This window comes from Megalops cyprinoides, chromosome 23, assembly GCF_013368585.1.
Source record: "Megalops cyprinoides isolate fMegCyp1 chromosome 23, fMegCyp1.pri, whole genome shotgun sequence".
NCBI lineage: Eukaryota > Metazoa > Chordata > Actinopteri > Elopiformes > Megalopidae > Megalops > Megalops cyprinoides.
Window position 1 is genome coordinate 10,819,161 of NC_050605.1, and position 17,986 is coordinate 10,837,146.

General features: G+C 43.2%; 1 protein-coding gene across 7 annotated transcripts in view; it reads right to left on the minus strand.

Annotated features, from left to right (window-relative positions):
- The window catches only part of LOC118770297 (oxysterol-binding protein-related protein 8-like), an 80,816-nt gene that overhangs the window by 52,580 nt on the left and 10,250 nt on the right, over positions 1-17,986 (minus strand). For 4 of the 7 annotated variants that reach the window (XM_036517894.1, XM_036517884.1, XM_036517885.1 and 1 more), the window contains one exon: positions 9,770-9,892. The exons of 1 other annotated variant lie outside the window; for it this stretch is intronic. The gene's annotated coding sequence lies outside the window, so the exon portion shown is untranslated. Of the gene's footprint in view, positions 1-1,859; positions 1,919-8,959; positions 9,018-9,769; positions 9,893-17,986 lie in introns of those variants that run through there. 2 more of the 7 variants (XM_036517889.1, XM_036517890.1) reach the window with 2 other exon arrangements.

Sequence of the window (17,986 nt, forward strand, 5' to 3'; positions counted from 1 at the left end):
AAATGCCACGACCTCGTAGCAAACTTGCATCAAACTTACAAGAAGTGTGTGTCAGACTTTTGCTAAAGACCTCTATTTTGGTAAGGAAGCTGTGACTGGAATTTTTATCTGTACTTGGGTTGCGAATTGTTTTTTTCTAGGCACTTGTTTTTCCTGGGGTGTGCTGCAGTGGGGTATTTTGGTAGTCGCTTGTATTTGTGAAAGAATTCCATTAGTGTAGTTACGTTTGACAATTTGCACTCTACCCAGTACTCTGTACAAAATTTGTATCTTCCAGTATTTTGTAATCACCCTAGGTGTTGGCATGACACCAAAGTAATTAGAACAACTGGAAAATTGCATTGGTTAGCATGACGAAACAGGCAGCATTACACAGCATTCAATGGCATGTCAAACCCAAACAGGAAGGTCAAAATATTCACATGGAACTGGAAGCCTTTTCTTTTACAGCAAGCCTCAAAGCACGAAAGATGAAATACTGATACATGCATCGTTAACCAAACTGGATGCACATACTACATAAAACACATAGGTCCATTTCAGAAGAAATGAAAGCATAATAAAATTTGTTTTCATGAGTGTTTGCAACATGTGTACGCTGTTTCCAAGTCTTGTGTGAAACCAGAGATTTCTTACTATCCTTGGAAAAAGAGAAAAACATCTAGTCTGAGTCCAAGTTCAATGTCTCAGACTAATGGCTTCAGTCAGACATGATATCTGTAGGAGTTGCCTCCAGTACAAATCTTTTCTTGGTAAATAATGATTGCTGCCATACATGATCCACCTCAGAGATGCACAACGCCTTGAAAAACACAGAAAATAAGCCATCACTGTCAAAAAATCAATTTATACAGTAACTCTCCCCTAATGGAAATAATCTGATTACATGCACTCAACCAAAAAGCAGCTGCCTGAGACTTAACTCCTAAACCATGCAAGCAACCGCAGGCAAACGGTGAACAGTCTGTCATTCCTGGACTACACTCAGAAATTGAAAAGCATTGTGGGGTAGTGAGCATCTATCAGCATATTCTGAGCTATGCAGACAGCACATTACTTGCTAAACTACTAGTTATTTCTGCCCACCAAAGGGACTGTAGGAATGCACATCTCCACAGGGAGATGTGCATTCAGCAAACAGAAGTCTGCTAAAACTCATCACTCATCTCAGAACTCATCTCAAACTCGAGAGAGATTCGATGATCGGCAGGAGGAAGGAGTCTCCTCCTAAATTCGTGGGGCTTCTGTGCGCTCTGTTTAAGAAATCTCGCTCAGACTCTCTCCTCGACCCCCCCTAAAGTAGTTTGCCGCAAGATCCACACAATCTCAAGTCCAGTGAAGTGCCATTGTGGCTACAGGTTAGATGGTGCCACGTCTATCATTCATTTCATCCAAGCTGTGCCAGTCCGTCTCTGCTGTTCTTTGATCAGACTTGTTCTAATTCTTATCTTTTGGGAACTCTCATATTAATGGCAGTGAGTCCTCTGCTCTGTGAGCCAAATAACAGTGTGAAGAAACCGTTCTTCGGTTTCCTTCAGACACACTGTACACACAATATAAAAGTAACAAACTGTGCTAAATATAATTTTTTCTCACAGAGGTAACACCCAAATACTTTAGAAAGAAGTACAGCAGTTAGCAAGGAAAGGACTGCAGTACTGTATTTAGCAATAAAATCGCAATTCAGACAACCCCAAATGACAAATAGGAACAAACAAAACTCTCAGTCACAGACTAAAACAGAGAAACTTCAGCAACCTACCTCAACCAGCTAGTATTCCAAACTATTTTTAACATTTATGCAAACAGAAGTCAGATGGTTAAAGTAACCACTGGTACACAGCCATGGTAAGCCTCACCTTGTTTAGGATCGCTCCCTTTAAGAGGGGAGAGACTGTAGGTACTCAGGGTGGCTGTCTGTGACAGCGCTGCGGGCGGGGTCCTGAGGAAGCCGCTCTACAGGAAGGCCTCCTGATGCGGCCGTCTCCGGGGCTCTGGCCTGGCTCGTCCTGCCGCGGCTACCGCTAAGCTACGGGGCTGAGACCCGACACAGCCGCTCATAACTGAGAGACAGAGAGAACGAGCGAGAGAGGGGGGGGGGGGGGGGGGGGAGGGAGAGGGAGAGAGAGAGAGAGAGAGAGAGAGAGAGAGAGAGAGAGAGAGAGAGAGCATGCTCTTGTGCTGTCATACCACCCGCCGCTCTGACCAGTGCTGCTCACTCCCTCTCTCTCTCTCTCTCTCTCTCTCTCTCTCTCTCTCTCTCTCTCTCGCACTCCAAATCTCTTGCTCTCACTCACCCACCCTTGTTGTTTGCGCTCTCTCTCTCTCTTTCTCTCCATCTTGCTTTTCCCCAACTCAATCTTGTTTGTGCTTTGCCTTTATCTGTCCTTTTCATCCAACTTTTCCTCCTTGCTTTCTCTCTCTCTCTGTCTCTGTCTCTCTCTCTCACACACACACACACACGCACACAGACATTTTTGTCTCACCACGCATGCTGGTTAATTCTGCACCATAAACCAGTCAAGCTTTATGTCTCCATCAGGACATGAAGACAAAACACCAACCAAGCACTAAAAAAAAGCACTAAAAGTGATCTACCTTATTACAGTCCAGCTGGGCATTCAGCCTTTCAGGCGTTTTCCATTAATCTACTTCACATGTACATGTAGTTTACCCCCAAAACCTGGCAACCTCTTTTCTTCAATTAAACAGCCTGTGGGAAGCATTTAAACCAGTGCCATTTAAATCACAAAACTATGTGGGCTACATCTGCAATATTCCAGACACAGGTTAAGGAGCTGGGTTTGTGATAGCAGATTTACATCTCAGGAGGGTCTTTGGGTGCGTTAACCCAAACTGCTTCAGGAAACATCCGACTGTGAGTGTGTCCCGGCATGAGAATGTGGATCAGATTTGATATGTATTTTTAAACACCGTCGAGGGGGTGAGACGAAGAACATTCACTTGAGATTGACTCACAGGGGTCTCTCTTGGGTCCCAATCCCTGAAACCATGAGTCCCTGAAACATCCATCGCTGTGGCGTCCGATTATTCATGCAGAAGCGCTCCCACGCTTTCCCGGGACAAAATCCCCAAATCCCAGCGCTACCGGCCACAGTTGAGAGTTTCATCCACTGTTTTTCCTCACCACTAGACAGTCAACTGCATATAAGAGCTGAAGAATCGGGCGTATGCAACACCTTGCATCTGCGACCATATTTAGAACATAGAGTGTGAGAAATTTGACTCAAAGGAGAAGTTAGGATGAAAGGCATCAAAGGCCTGTTTACTTGTCTTTATTCATCGGCTGACCTGACCATCTCCCTCCACAGGCAGCACTTTGCTCAAACGTTCAAGCCCTTGTGGTGTGCACCTTTGAAAATCGACAGCTGGCGCAAACCACACAGAGGTAACTGCACTGGAGTCTGTTTCAATAAAGATTTGACAGTGCCATTTAAAAACGTGTACCCTTGAAACTACACCCGAAAATCAATTCTCTAATTAAACGGAGTTTGTGCTTTTGCAAAGGTAATGCAAGATAAGAAATTAACAAGTAGGTTTTATTCGGGCACATAAAATTTGAAACATTAATTATTTTCAACTAACAAAATCAAATCTTTCTTGCATATCCTGGAGATTCAATATGACAATTTATTGAGATCTGTTATCATATGTACCTGGTGTTGTTCAGCAGGCAGCTGTATAACAACTACAACAGTTTGTGGAAACCCCGAAGGAGGGTAAAACTGAATGTTTTATGCATCCAACAGAGGTCTATATCACAATCAGTTCCTCTCCTGTACACATAAGGAATATTGGAAAAGACTGCCATGGGTCTCTGCAGTGTTGTGTAAATTTACAAGTAACACTGTTGAAGGTTAAAAATGACAGTGCAAAAGCGTGACTCAGTGCATCAACTACGGGCTCTTTATGGTCTAACCCTCTAACAAACACCTTTGTATGCTTATGTTTCAAGTGTTCTCTGGCAGCATGTCATGAGTGCCACATGAGTGAATAATTGCTGTGGCATAGAGGACACTACCAATATGTAAACAAAGCAGGCAGAATTCAAAGAAAAATAAATATATAAACTTCATACATACATAAAAACCCTGTCGTCTGTGCTCCATGGCTTCAAGGTCCATGTTCAAAGAGATTAAACCGAGGCAACAAAGCATAAATCTGACCATCTACAGTAGCTGCAATTTAGCAGAAGGAAACATGGCTCTGGAGCGAGATGTATTGAATAAAGAATTTGCACCAGCACAACAACACTCTGCGTCTTGCACTCAGCCGAGGGGGTGTCAGACGGCCACGGGGCAGAGCTGCGGCAATATACAGAGCTACAGACCCGAAAACCCGAGGACAGGCTGTATCTCCCACGCTAACGAACCTGAGCTCACCTGCAAAACAGTGCAGACCGTCTCAGCGGGGCTGCAGAGCTGTTTGCAGGAGAATCCCAGCAGAAAGAGCAGGCTGTGTTGAATACGCTGCCTCCAAAAAGAGACACAAGAGGCCAAGCCGCAACAGCAACACCAGTGATGGGTTGCTTTAATTCCGTACATGTGTGCTGGGATTTATTCGCACCACAATGTTAATACAGTATAATTTAATTGCTGGGCAAAAACAGATAGGGATTCCTGGAGATAAACTGGTGTGTGAGGCTCTTGCAATACTCTATTGCTTCTTAAATACAACACAATATTGACAACCCATCTTAACTGATTTGCCTACTGGCAGCTCACATATCCATACGCTGCATTCTGATTTCCCTACCACGCTTGCATAAAGGGTCAGATAACAGAATCCACACCGAGCAGAATGCTGGAAAAACACTTGATCGTAATTACAGCAGATAGCCCATATGTTCTCTCTCATATGGCCTTGGCAACAAGGTGCCAGTCTCCAGATTTAGCCCTTTTTCCACAGCTGCACTGGGATTCACGAGCTCCTCCGAGTTCCGTCATCCGAGCGTGTTGCAAATCTAACACACGATCGATAAAACCTGTCAATATATAGACCAGGTGAGTTATGTGGCTCGATGCATCTCCCTCTTGTCCAGCTGAATCAATATGGCCTTCTGACACAGCATTTCAGCTGGTTTTTAAACCACTTACAGCTTTGTAAACTACTAACACTTGCAAAAATAGGTAAGGGAGATAAATTGGCACAATCAAGACAATCATTAGACCGGGCTGGTTAAGCACCCAGTTGGAGGGAAAGCCTAGAGACAGCCCGTTCCTCCTCAACCAGGAGGTCCTGCTGGCCCATTCCAATGCTTAGGCTGTAATGATTTTCGCATTGGTTGGCGCCCAGACCACATCCAACAAACACAAACTGAAACATACCTCAACATGGCATGTTAATGTTAAAAAAAAAAAATACAAAACAAACAGTGAAGTGCATGAACTCTCACATGGTGTAAGCTTCAACTATGCTTGCGCTCGGCATCCATAAGGTTTTTTGCTGGGAGTGTATCATCTCCAAGAGGTCTAATGCCCATTCAGAGAACAATCCCACAAAATTGATTTCTGATGACCTCATACCATAAAAAATTGAGAACAAAACAGCAATTACAATAGACAATAATAATCACGAGGGATATATGCAGGTAGCAGCAATAATAATTACTCACTGCTATTACTGGCTTGAAAGCGTAATGATCACAATAATTATCCTTGTAGTGGGAGCATAAAAAGATACTATATGGCCGCGTGGGCAAGGTGTGTTTTGTGGAGAGTGGATGAACACCCACAGCCCAAAATCACACACTGAGGAGCAGCAAGCACTGAGGAGTAGCCCTGCGTCCCGGGGGTGGTGTTCAGTTCAGTCGTAGTGCTGTGCGCTGAGGCGGCCGACAGCTTCACGGAGCACGGAGGCGCGGTAATTCACAGTGATGGACCGGGAGATTGAGGGCGGCCGTGTATTACTGAAAAAATGATCTGGATTTGGCGTTTATCTCGCCACCGCACTCAGGCGGAGGGGGGTGGGGTGCCGGAAGGAGTGGGGGAACCGCTTTTATGAGATTCCGATAAAGCGGGGTGGTGAGGTTTAGATTGCAACGCAGCAATGACACCGCAGGCTTGGGTCCTCCGTGTCCGCCGCAGCTGAGCTGGAACAATCGGAGAATGCCTCACTTCGATTCTGCCTCGGAAGGCAATCTGCGCTATCATAAGCAATCAATTAGGGGCTCAATCTTCCATAAACGCAGGGCGCTATAGATTTGTCATGAACAGAAAAGAAAGGTATAGATTCAGAAAAGGAACATCTTCAGTTCTCTTCAGAAAAGACAGTGATCTGATATTGCATTGTATCTCTGCACGCCCATAATGCCCAATAAGAACAATATATGGCAAGTACACCACAGGACAGTGACACAGACATAGCACTCGTTTAAAATGAGCTTCTCTGTTACTTTCAATAAAAACGTCCCTTTATTTGTAACAGCAGTATTATTTTATATTATTAACACCTTTGTGTGTTTTGCAACTGCGCATAAAGTGTCAAATTTAATATACGTTCATGAAAGCCTTTGAAACACAACTCCCGGTCGTTCGCAAATGGAGAGCTGAAAAGGCTGTTTTTGGACGGACTCCCAGCCGTTTGGAACTGGCACGGCCCTGTTTTATAGAGAAACACGCTTTTCAATAGTTGCCTTGATACAAAAGGCAATAAGGTTTTATGAGTCGTAAAAGAACATTCATTTTTTTTAATCAAGTCTCCCCACCTCTTTTCAAAGTTACCAGCTTTTGTTGAGGATAGTTTGCTAATGTGATAAAATCATTAGCATTGATTTGTTGACCTCGGTACTATACTTCATTAATAACTGCTATTCAATCCATCTGAGACACAAACAACAAGCCGCCTATGCAATGAAAATATTTATGTACTCTCCTTTCAATTTATACAGCACGGTGTTAACAGAACAAGTCTATTAGGGAGGTTAAGAACTGTATTAAATAATATTCTCAAATTGCTGAAAGCATCTTGCCCATTGTTAAACATTAGCTCCTTAAATAGAAGAATATTTAATACTATCAATTTTAATCGACACAATCGGAGGTTAAAACAACAGTATTACATTGTATTCTCCCATCTGAACAGGCAATGCAACATGCCTTCAGCGATTTGACAGGCAAATGGTTATTTACATAGCACTGCATAAAAGAGAAACATATTTTGGTGTTTCTCCATTATGTCTCATTTTTGACGTTTATGACAGCATTCAGAGCTGTCATGCTGCTTTCTCTGCTTCCAGCTCTTTGGCCTCCTGTACCTCACACATGAAAAGAACTGTGGAAGCAGAGTCAATTCTGCTAATGCTTCCTTGCATCACATCTACAGGGTCAAAAATGAAAACCTGCCAACCTGCATATGTGGGCAGATTTTGCTTTTGGTGGATTAAAGTTTGTGCAATCTTTAGTTGTCCAGTCACAAGCTAAATATAACAGTACAAAGCAATTTTTTTTACCACAGGAAGATTAGGCCTGATTCAACAAGGACAGAGGTAGTTACCCTTCACTGTGCCTGCCACATCGTATTTTGATAGCTGCCTCTACTACCGATTAAAAAATGTGGAGACAATAATTACACTGATTGAACAGATGGAGACAAATGAAGACTATGTTCCAAATGGTACATGCCATCAAAAAAAGGGGGGGGGGGCCCTCTTCAATTTTGAGTATTTTTTTTGATACATTGTCTGTCTGGATAGCTAACTAGCTAGGTAGTAGTAGTAGCATTACTGTGGTCTAGCTGTTACTAGCTGTAATGTTATCCTGCTGTTGTTTAGATCATGTACAGTGTTGTTGCCATACAGATATGTGCAGAGCAGGATCCAGTTAAAATTCATTGATTTGCAAGGTATGATTTTGGCTGGAGAAAAGTATAACTGGCTGGTGAATTTTTCCATCTATAAGCCACCTTGGCTGGTGAACCAAAAAGTTAATTTCAGATCTTGCATCTATTATCATTACTTTTTCCTCTGGGCCTAACCACCACCCTCTTCTTCAGATGACTGCTTCTGGAAGTTTCAAGTCTCATCGCAAGAAAAATCTCGGAAACTGCCGGACGCAAAAACTTACGAACAACCAAATTTCAAGCAGCATCGTTGGAACTGATCTGACAGTCCTGCTGCCTGAGCAGAGCAGCCTTTCACTCCGCTAATTCACATTCATCACGGTGATGTTGTGAGTAAACCTTCAGGGAGAGAAAAGCCTGCAGAGTTATCAATCCAATAATCAGGAGTTATAACTGCCTTTGCACTTTCGGAGAGAGCCAGTGAGGATGAATGTTGAACGACAGATTTTGAAAATCCTGTTCCTGTAGAAGAACGAGCACCTCGCAGCCAGCCGATGTCTTCTGACATTCAGCAAAAAAGGATTAATGTACATTTTCAGAGGCCATATTTTCCACACTATCCACCTAGACCACAGAACGGAGGAAACTGAGACAAGTCTCAGAGAATACTGACTGCCTGAGTCATGGAGGTCCTGAGTCTTAGTGAAACTGGGCTCAAAGAATGTAGCTGTATTTACCTCTGAGAATGTAGTGAACATCCTAAAATACATGTGAATATTCATTTTTCTGTTTCCTGCTTATTGTCCAGGAATCCTGAATCATTTTTCGAGAGAATGTGAAACCTAACTACATTCGCTGCCAAACATCCCCATGCGTGATGCCAGGCCGGCATTAACAAATAGAGAATGTCAGTCTCAAGCTTTATAGACTCATAATTTGTAGCCACAAGCATTATCACACCTTGAAGAGGGACTTTTACACACAATCCAAATGAAGCCACTGGTTTCGTCAGCATTTGCTTATAGGTGTTCTTGCTCTTTAAATACATGTTCACAGAATACACTCATAAGATCTGTGATCTTTACTCCTGTGGATGCGCTGCCTCATCTCTTGCCACAGCCTGTCTTTGTGTTTCCACGTGTCCGTCTGCAGGACTGACCTGAGCGCAGTCCAATGAGGGCCAGGTCTGCAGTCTTCTCTTGGGTGCCAGCCTGACTGCAGTGTCGCAGGTCTTCGTGTTAACACCGCTGAACGTCCATCAGACCCGGAGCACTTTGAACGCGCCCCTCTGTTTCCCACAGCCGCATTCCGACTACTCTGCTCTGCGTTCCAGCTGCGTTCTGGTGACTGTGATGTGTGGTAGCATACTTGCCTTCGCTTGTCTAATAGTGTTGTGCTCACACTCACTGGTTTGGGAGTGCTGCTAGCCTGGTCTGACACTGTTGCTCATTCAGCTTGAATCCATACACTCCTGTTCTATTGTGCTGGAAGTGGGTCTGGATAAATGAATGTAATATAAACCATGTCCGTACTTTAATCCAAATCCATGCTTCATGTGGCATCACACAAGCGCACACTTCAGGAGTGGGGGGTGTTATTTGGGAGCACATCTGAGACACACTCCGCTGCCATCATTCCAGCACTGGGGCTCATGACAAAATAAGAGAAAAAAAAAAACTTAATTACAAGACTCATTTTGCAGATTTTGATACCTTCAGCCATGTCATTCAATGACATTTTTAAGGGAAGCCTTTAGGGAAAATGAGCAGAGTGAGACCCAGCCTCTATCTCATCTGAACCAGCATCAAACAGGAAACACACATCTAGCGGGGTACGCTGTCATACCAGAGACTTTGAAGGGGGGGAGGAGAAGAACTCAAAGTCGGAGGACTCACTTCACAAACTGCGGCGGAGATGAGGAGGTAAATATACATATATACCCAAACACAGAGGTCCCTGTTCCACTCACCAGTGTTTTGTCAGGTTCCATCTGGGACTCGGTACAAGGCTCCATGGTTCTCCAGCGTCTGCTCCTACTCCCTCCTCCTCAGCGCCGCTCAGGCCTGCATGTCTGTCAGCTGAGGGCAGGGGCCTGCCGGAGGCAGATCAGGCAGACTCAATCAACTCCAAAGCGCACCAGACATGTTCAGTCAACATCAGAGTTCATCAGATAGTGAGACAAAGCCACGGCACATCAGACAAACTCATTCAGCCCTGAGAACGCCAGGCTCAATTACTCATTACCGGAGCACACTGGGTGCCCTCGTTCAGCATCAAAGTACACCAGGCATGCTCAATCAACACCAGAGCACCGCAGGAAAAAAAATCATTCTACATTACATCACACCAGGCACACTCCATCAAAAACCGGAGCGCTACAGGCACACTCTGTGTTATTGGCACAATTAATCAAAACCACGGCGCACCAGGCTGACTTAGACGACATCACGGCACACCGGTCAAACTCAAACCGCGCCGGGCGATTTCAAACAAACTCAGTGAGCGATGCAGAAATGCCGGCACATAAAACAAAGAGCCACTTTAGCTCCAGACGACTGATGTCACGGCTGGTGAAATACGCCGAAGATGGGAGATAACAGGGGAATCGTAAAAAAGGCACCCCGCTATGTGCACCCGGCAGGCAAAGAGATCGCCTCATCATGTCGCCCCCGTTTAGGTTCAAAATGAGCCCGGAGCCTTTTGCCCGTCAGGGGTGACGGCTGTGCAACACTAGAGCCATTAGGCCTGGAGAGATGGCCTTCCTCTAGTGTCAGCAGAGGACGAGACAGTAACCCTCCTGGAGCTTTTGAAAATATGCACCTGAGGAGCACTTCAAGATGACAGTATATATCGTGCCCTTTGCAAGGCTTTTCATCTCTGCTAACTGCATGTAGACTCACAGCCCAACCCAGAAGTGAAGCTCAGGGCCAAGGGCATATAACAGAGGGCAAGGGCATTATCATAGAGGTGTATTTTATTCTTCATTGAATTTAACTTCTTCACTACACACTTATGGCTAACACACAGATGACAGGTTTTTTCCATTTATTCACTAATTGTCTGAAACCATACACTGCACCTGTTCTCAGTGTCGTGTTCATTATTTTTATTGTTCTCGTTAACAGTTTTACTCTTGAAACTACTGTGCTCTGTCATGCTGGATAGAGTCATGTGCCAATCAAAGAATTATGCATGGGCTTATTGTTATTATTATTACCAGTAACAGTAATAGTAGTGCAACTACTAATAATAATATAGTCCACATATAATGCTCTCATTGTAAAATATCTAGTCACTTAAAAAGAACTCAAAATCTTCACAAGGACACCTTCAATTAATTCAAAATTACTCCTTTTACAAACCATCTGGTGAACAATCTGTCTTGAGTCATCCAGCATGTACAATGTGCCTCATAATAATTCAGTAACAGTTGCTTAGTCTCACATCCTTTGACTGAATGTCTTTCTTGACAGACAGAACTGCCCTCTCTCAACTGCCAGCACTTCACAGAAAGGGGTCCAACCGCCTCCAGGGAAGACATTCAACCAGCCTAGAAAAATACATAAAAGTATATATAAAATATATAAAAGTCTCAGAGAAAATCAAAATAAATATGGCTCTTTACGTGCAGTTTTATGAAGGATATAATGGCTTTTGTGAGTATGCTGGTCGAGGAGAAGGAGAAGACCCATATTTCGTTAGCTCTGCTCACGGCAGAGCGGGGCCTTTTGGCAGCAGCCCTGAATGATGGCCTGTGATATTCTGGGGAGCGAGCGCGGTGCTTCGGTGCTGACACACTTTATCACGGCAGGAGCAGCGCGTTCAAAGGTGCTTCCGTCATGCCGAGGCCGGCCCGTTCTCCGTGCGGGGGCCAGCCGTTTCATCTCCTGACTCCCGTCCTCCTGATGATACACAGCCGCGCTGCTGGGAACGAGACGACGCTGAAACCATAAAACACTGAGACAAAGGCGGGGAGGCAGACCTCTGCTCCCGCAGACAAATTGAATACTTCCGACAGTGAAGGAGGTTTGGGCCATTCGTAATGGTGCGCCCCGCCGCCACAAGACACTTCTGTGATGATGTACCAGCACAGAAAAGTTTCTTATTCTTAGGATTCTTACAGATGCACAGTATAGTTGCCATTGCTGTGCTGCTGGACTTCCGCCATGAGCAACAAACAGACACAAACACAGATGCTTGTGACACATTTTCCAGCCATTATCACGTTAACACCTTCCTACTCAGCAACAAGCTGTCACCTCAGCATGTGCATCTGGCTGTGGTGATAAACCGCACCATCTATGGCACCTAAAATTGCATTTTTTTCTTCTTTCAAAGACTGACAAGTGCTACAAGACGGCAGCGCTAATTTCCCTGCGTAACGTGTGGAGTATGATAATAACCATTTCAGAAAAGGCCAGCAAGAGCAAAGACCCTATAAACAGTGAGAAGACACGCTGAAAAAGCAGAAAACAACCAGGCCGCAAGGAATAGACAGGCAAGAAAAACAATCCATAGCGTTAGAGAAGTGCGTGAACAATGGAGGATAATGTAAATCTTAATCCTTTTGTCGTATTTGCAGTCATGAAATTGTATTAACTGCACACAATTTGCCTGGCTATTGCTGTAGTGCTTTGTACTTGGCATTTTAGGCACTGCTTCGTACTCCACCATTGTATCTCATAATGCTCTGCAATCTGCCCAGGTTAAGAGCACCTGCTACACAATAAACAAACAGTGATAATCTTGTGTGCACTGCGTTACTATATTACATTTAGCAGCTGTTCAGTTAAATAACCATATCTGGGCCATAGAAACAAACCAAACAAGCTTTACAGAAAGCAACAATGCCAATGCTCAAACATATCATGTAGTAAACGGCAATTAATTACTTTAAATGAGTTTTGGGTTACTTCCCAAGTTAATTCTTGACTACGGTCACGAGTGAATGCTTTGCCAGCACACTAGATGATTAGGCCTTAAAATTTTGAATGGATACTCTTAATGGAACTGATACCATATCCTTTGTCTTTGAATGACCCTGAAACCTACCACAAAAAAAACATGCTGCTTTTACACTTCTCTCACAGACAGGGGCTCCTGCCCATCAGACTGAAATCAGGCCTGATAAAAACCCCATTTAATCAGGAGCAGATTGTCTTCTGAACAGAACCGCGCATCACAGAGATGAGAACGGACAACATCACGAGGCCCGGGGGCATAGCAGGGACTCTGATACCACTTACATAACACATTACCCGCGGAGGAAACGAGCCATCGTTATGCAAGGGATGCGACCGTTTATCTACAGTAATGGTGGAAAGTCTTGATTTCTGTGAGCTGTCTTTCTCTGTAGACACAGCTTGGAAATCTATGTGCAGATATTTACAGTACCAATGTTCCAGTACCAGTGAAAAAGTTGGACACTTTTCTTTCTTAATATTTATTATTTTCCACATTTTAAAATAATAGTAAAGACATCAAAACTATGAAATAACACAAATGGAATTATGCAGTGACTAAAAAAGTGTTATAAACAAATCAAAACTATCTTACATTTTAGAATCAAAAAGTTTTTTTTTTTTTTTTAATTAAACATTTTATTTTTGTCTAAGAAACAAATTTCAAGCATTTAAGCATAAGTCTTAACATAAAAATGCATGTTTCCCATTATCTTAATCCAGGGTGTCCAAAATTTTAACTGGCACGGTATTTACAGTGAATCTAAACGCAGCCCCAAAGAAATTGCGGGTCTCGGATGTAACCATCCCTCTGCACCTTGAGAGTTTCAATAGTAAGCTGATTGGACACTGGGTGAGGTGGGGCAAAGGGTGAGCAGTTAACAAACCATTAAAAACCTGAAGCACCACAGAAATGAGAAGCTACGTATTTGACAGATTGAATTAAAAAGGTTATGTAATTTACGGTAATGTAGTTGATTTTTTTCTGGGAACAGCAGTGTTCCAAATGAACATCACATGAATGGACAGGACACAGCTGTGTACTGCGACATCATGAAGCAAGATGTGGAGCACAAGAGGGGAGTATGGTAACAAAATAGCCATCACTGCACTAGACAGTTTATTCAGCAGCCTGACACTGATTTCTGTAAACAGAGCTAGTAGAACATTCTCCTTCATTTTTGTGGTAACAGCACATCTCTCTTAACAGAAGGGGGATAAATTAACCTCATAATGACAAAGTTCAAGTCTAAGAACCAGCATATCTCCCCTGAAGCCATATGCCTCCAGTTGAATAAATGCAGCTCGATAATTTACTTGGCACCAGTAATGTGTTCCTGAAGATGACAGAGCGATCAATTCAGTGGCAATGTTTCAACTACTACTATGTTCCCCATTTTACCGCATTGCGAGTGATAAAAAGTTAGTGTGTGTGAGTGAGTGTGTGTTTGTGTGCCTGTTCGCAGACTCCGATGTTTCTCTTAACTTATTCCACAATTAGCCTTGCAGAGTGTACCTCTCACTCAGTCACCAAATAAGACGCAAAAGCTACGACCACCAGCATGTATACACTCATACCACAGAGGTCGCAAGTTCAAATCCAAGGTAACAATTGCATGGCTGTACAATGCGGTGCTTCACTTAAAGGAAACTCATAAACACCACCAGTTAACTTCAATAAGGGCCTCTGCCAAGTGAGATCATTACTACAACTCTTGCAAGGAATTTTATTTAACTCTATATAAATTTATAATTGGCAAATCTAAAACTCCTGGGTGCCTTCCATTTTTTTTAGACTTTTTAATGAACACTTTAATTTGAGGACACCCTCACTTCTGGTCCATGGGTCAGAGGGTTGCATGCCTTGTGGGCCACCACTGCCACCCCTTGGCACAGCGAAGGGGTATTTTTATACTGTCCCGAAGTGGATGGCCAGGAGTAGGGATTAATCATTCCCAAAGACTCTAGGAATCCCAAAATAGTGGCACGGCATTAGCGTTGAGACAGAGGAGATTACAATGGATTTTAGGGTAAGCCTGTTTGGATGGGACGTCAGCAAGATTTACTAGAAATTCTGGCCTGGAAGCAATCACCACAGGCCTCCCTGGCAAGGCATGCTAAGTTCTTCCGTGGCTTGAGTGGAACCAGACATTTTCCAGCAATAGTACCCTTGAGCCTTTTTATGCTTGACAACTGAAGTGGGGTTGGACATGCATAGCTCTTGAACGGAGACCTCCCTCAAAAACTGGATTGCTTCTGGATAAGGGAATCTGCTAAATGACAATGTAATGTGATGAACATGATGTGGGTGAAGCAGTAGGGGGCATTTCTGTATGGACCAAGAAATTCTAGTTCCCCTACAGTGAGGGAGGCACTCCATTATGGGGGAGATGTCTTTCAGATAATGGTCAGGACTCAGCGTGGCCCATTGCACTCACTGAGAGTATAGGGCTATTAATGCCAGTAGCCAGGGAAAACTGACCACCTACTCATCCTCCTCTCCAGTCAGCAGCTCATTTGCACTTCCGACCCAAAAAGGGCTTTCATTTGACCTTCTAGGTTAAATAAAGGTCACATAAATACTGCATTTATTGAACATAATATTTATTGCAGGACAAAACCCAGTCCTTCCATAGAACACAGTATTTTTTTAATTTATGTCTAAAGGATGCAGAAGTTGTACCCCTACAAAATAGTCAAGAACAAATGGTCACAATTGCTGTATATGACTGAACACAGTAGAATGGCAATTCTGCCAGAATACCTTCCCAAAAGATTGACTACCCAGCCTTTACATCAATACAAAATAAACGCAGTAATAAAAATGAAAACTTAGTAAAATGTACTTAGTAGGAAACTTGGGGCAAACTATGCTTCCGTGAGACATCACTTCCCGGCAGCGTGGACGGAGACAAATGGCTCGGCTCCAACACAGCGAGCCGCGCACGTCCAAATCAGTGACAGCGAGGGATGTCTGTCATTTCAGCCATCATTTGCGGGGGCTGACAAAACAGTCACTCAAAGTTGAGGGAAGGGTTGGGGTGAGTGTCCCCAGCCTGAATCCTTGCTGTACCTCTTTAGCATGAAACAGCATGGGGGGGGGACTATATCTTCTTCTTCCAGAGGAATGACAGTGTCATTGCCAGTAAATGAACTTTGTGGCCAGTCTGGCTTCAGTACATTACATTACATTACATTATTGTCATTCAGACGCTCTTATCCCAAGCAACTTACATAGGTTACAGTTTTTGCATGTTATCCATTTTTACAGCTGGATATTTATTGAGGCAACTGTGGTTTAAGTACCTTGACCAAGGCAACAACGGCAGCGCCCCAGCAGGGAATCAAACCGGCAACCTTACAGTTCCAAGCCCTACTCCTTACCCACTATGCTACACTGCTGCAGCACTTTGGGTTTGAGACTGCGGTATGCTGTAGCTCTTTGCATGCAGCTCATAAGTACCACATGAAGGAGGATGCTCAGAGGATGTTCAGAGAAACTTAATGGATCACAGTGTTGTTGCCTGCAGCACTTTTTCCAATGGCAAAGTGCCCAATTTATGCAATTTACACTGGGGGAGATGCAACTGAATATTTGATTATTTGAAAATAAGATCGCTAATGGACTACTTGATTCAGTTTTTGAATGTTTGTTAATTAACCAAAGAAGAAAAAGAAGAAGAAACTGTTTATCATTTCTCATCAATATTCATTAAGGATACCCAAACAGCCTTGCATTCAATAATAATGAAACTTATTTAAAATTGATTTAAACTGTCATTGCACCACTGATGGCCAGGCTAGGCACAATCCATCAGATGAGAGTGAGTGGTATAAAGATTTCTGTAAAAGATGACAGACAACAAGCAGGCAAATCTCAAAAAGGACAACAGCTTATTTAACAGGGACATTCGAGACCAGACGTTTGAATGATAAAATATTCAACCATGAGAATCTGAAATCAAACACACACAAAAAATAAAAGAGGGAAGGAAAAATAGAGCTCTTCCTTATTGATATTCATGAAGGAGAGACTAAGAACCTCGCAGAAAGTAGGCCTAAGTCATTCACTGATATTATTAATTGTCCTGCCTGGCAGAGTGAGGGAACACAGATCTCTGCAGTCAGCCATTAATTACACAGAACCAAGAGAGAGCTGGAGTTAGAGTGCTTGTGAAAAAAAGCACAATTTGATATTTGAATATTTGGTCTTGGGAATGAAAGAATATATGCCTATCCAATAAGTCAAAATGCATATCCCAAACACTGAATATTTAATATTTGATTTACTACCTCACTGATTGCCAGGATCAAAGAATAAATGCTTTATAAAAAGTTCACTGCTGCTATCCCTTATGACACAGGCCAACTGAAATGCCCCAGAGCTTGTATTTATACCTTTTAGTACACCCTGGCAGGCGGTATGTGATTTTGCTGATTCTGGCAAATCTCACTGCATACTCAGCTTTAAGGAAAAATTAAGGAAAGAAAAAAATACTTAAAGTAGATTCAGTGCTACCCTTAGTATACTCTCTCAGTCTGAGGTGACCTGAATATCGATTACATTAAATTTATTCATGGCAATCGACACATGGATGGGAGAGATATTGGCTTGATGTGCCGAAGTGATGGAATCTTTCATTTACTTGTGTGATCAATAATCAGGATGTTTTTCTCACTGACAACATCTCAGACCTCTAAACTGGTTCCAATTAGGTGCATTGATTCAGTGAAACGCTATGGATGCTGGTTGAATTTTAAACCTAAAGACTGATTCACAATGACTTGTTGCATCCTTAATGTTTAATGCTGATATTGATTTTTCTGGTGCAAGGTGCAGGTCACAAAGATATACAGCTTCCCAGAACCCTTGGCGATACTTGGCTCAGCAGTTGCTGTTATGAACAACAATAAACCACTGAGGCATACAATCTCAATGGCTGTAATCACGTCTGCATTAGTTGTGTAGAGAGCCAGACAATGAGAATACTTTATGTCTCCTGAACCTCTACCTGTACTGTAGTTCATTACTACTTTGTATCTAAGCCATGAGTTAGTTTTCCGAGACTTACAGTCATGACCGGCAGTACATGGGGCAGCAGTGTAGCACAGTGATAAGGAGCAGGGCTTGTATTTTACAGGTTTCTGGTTCAGTTCCCCACTGAGACACTGCAGCAGTACCCTTGGGCAAGGTACCAATAAGTAATTGCAAAATATCCGGCTGT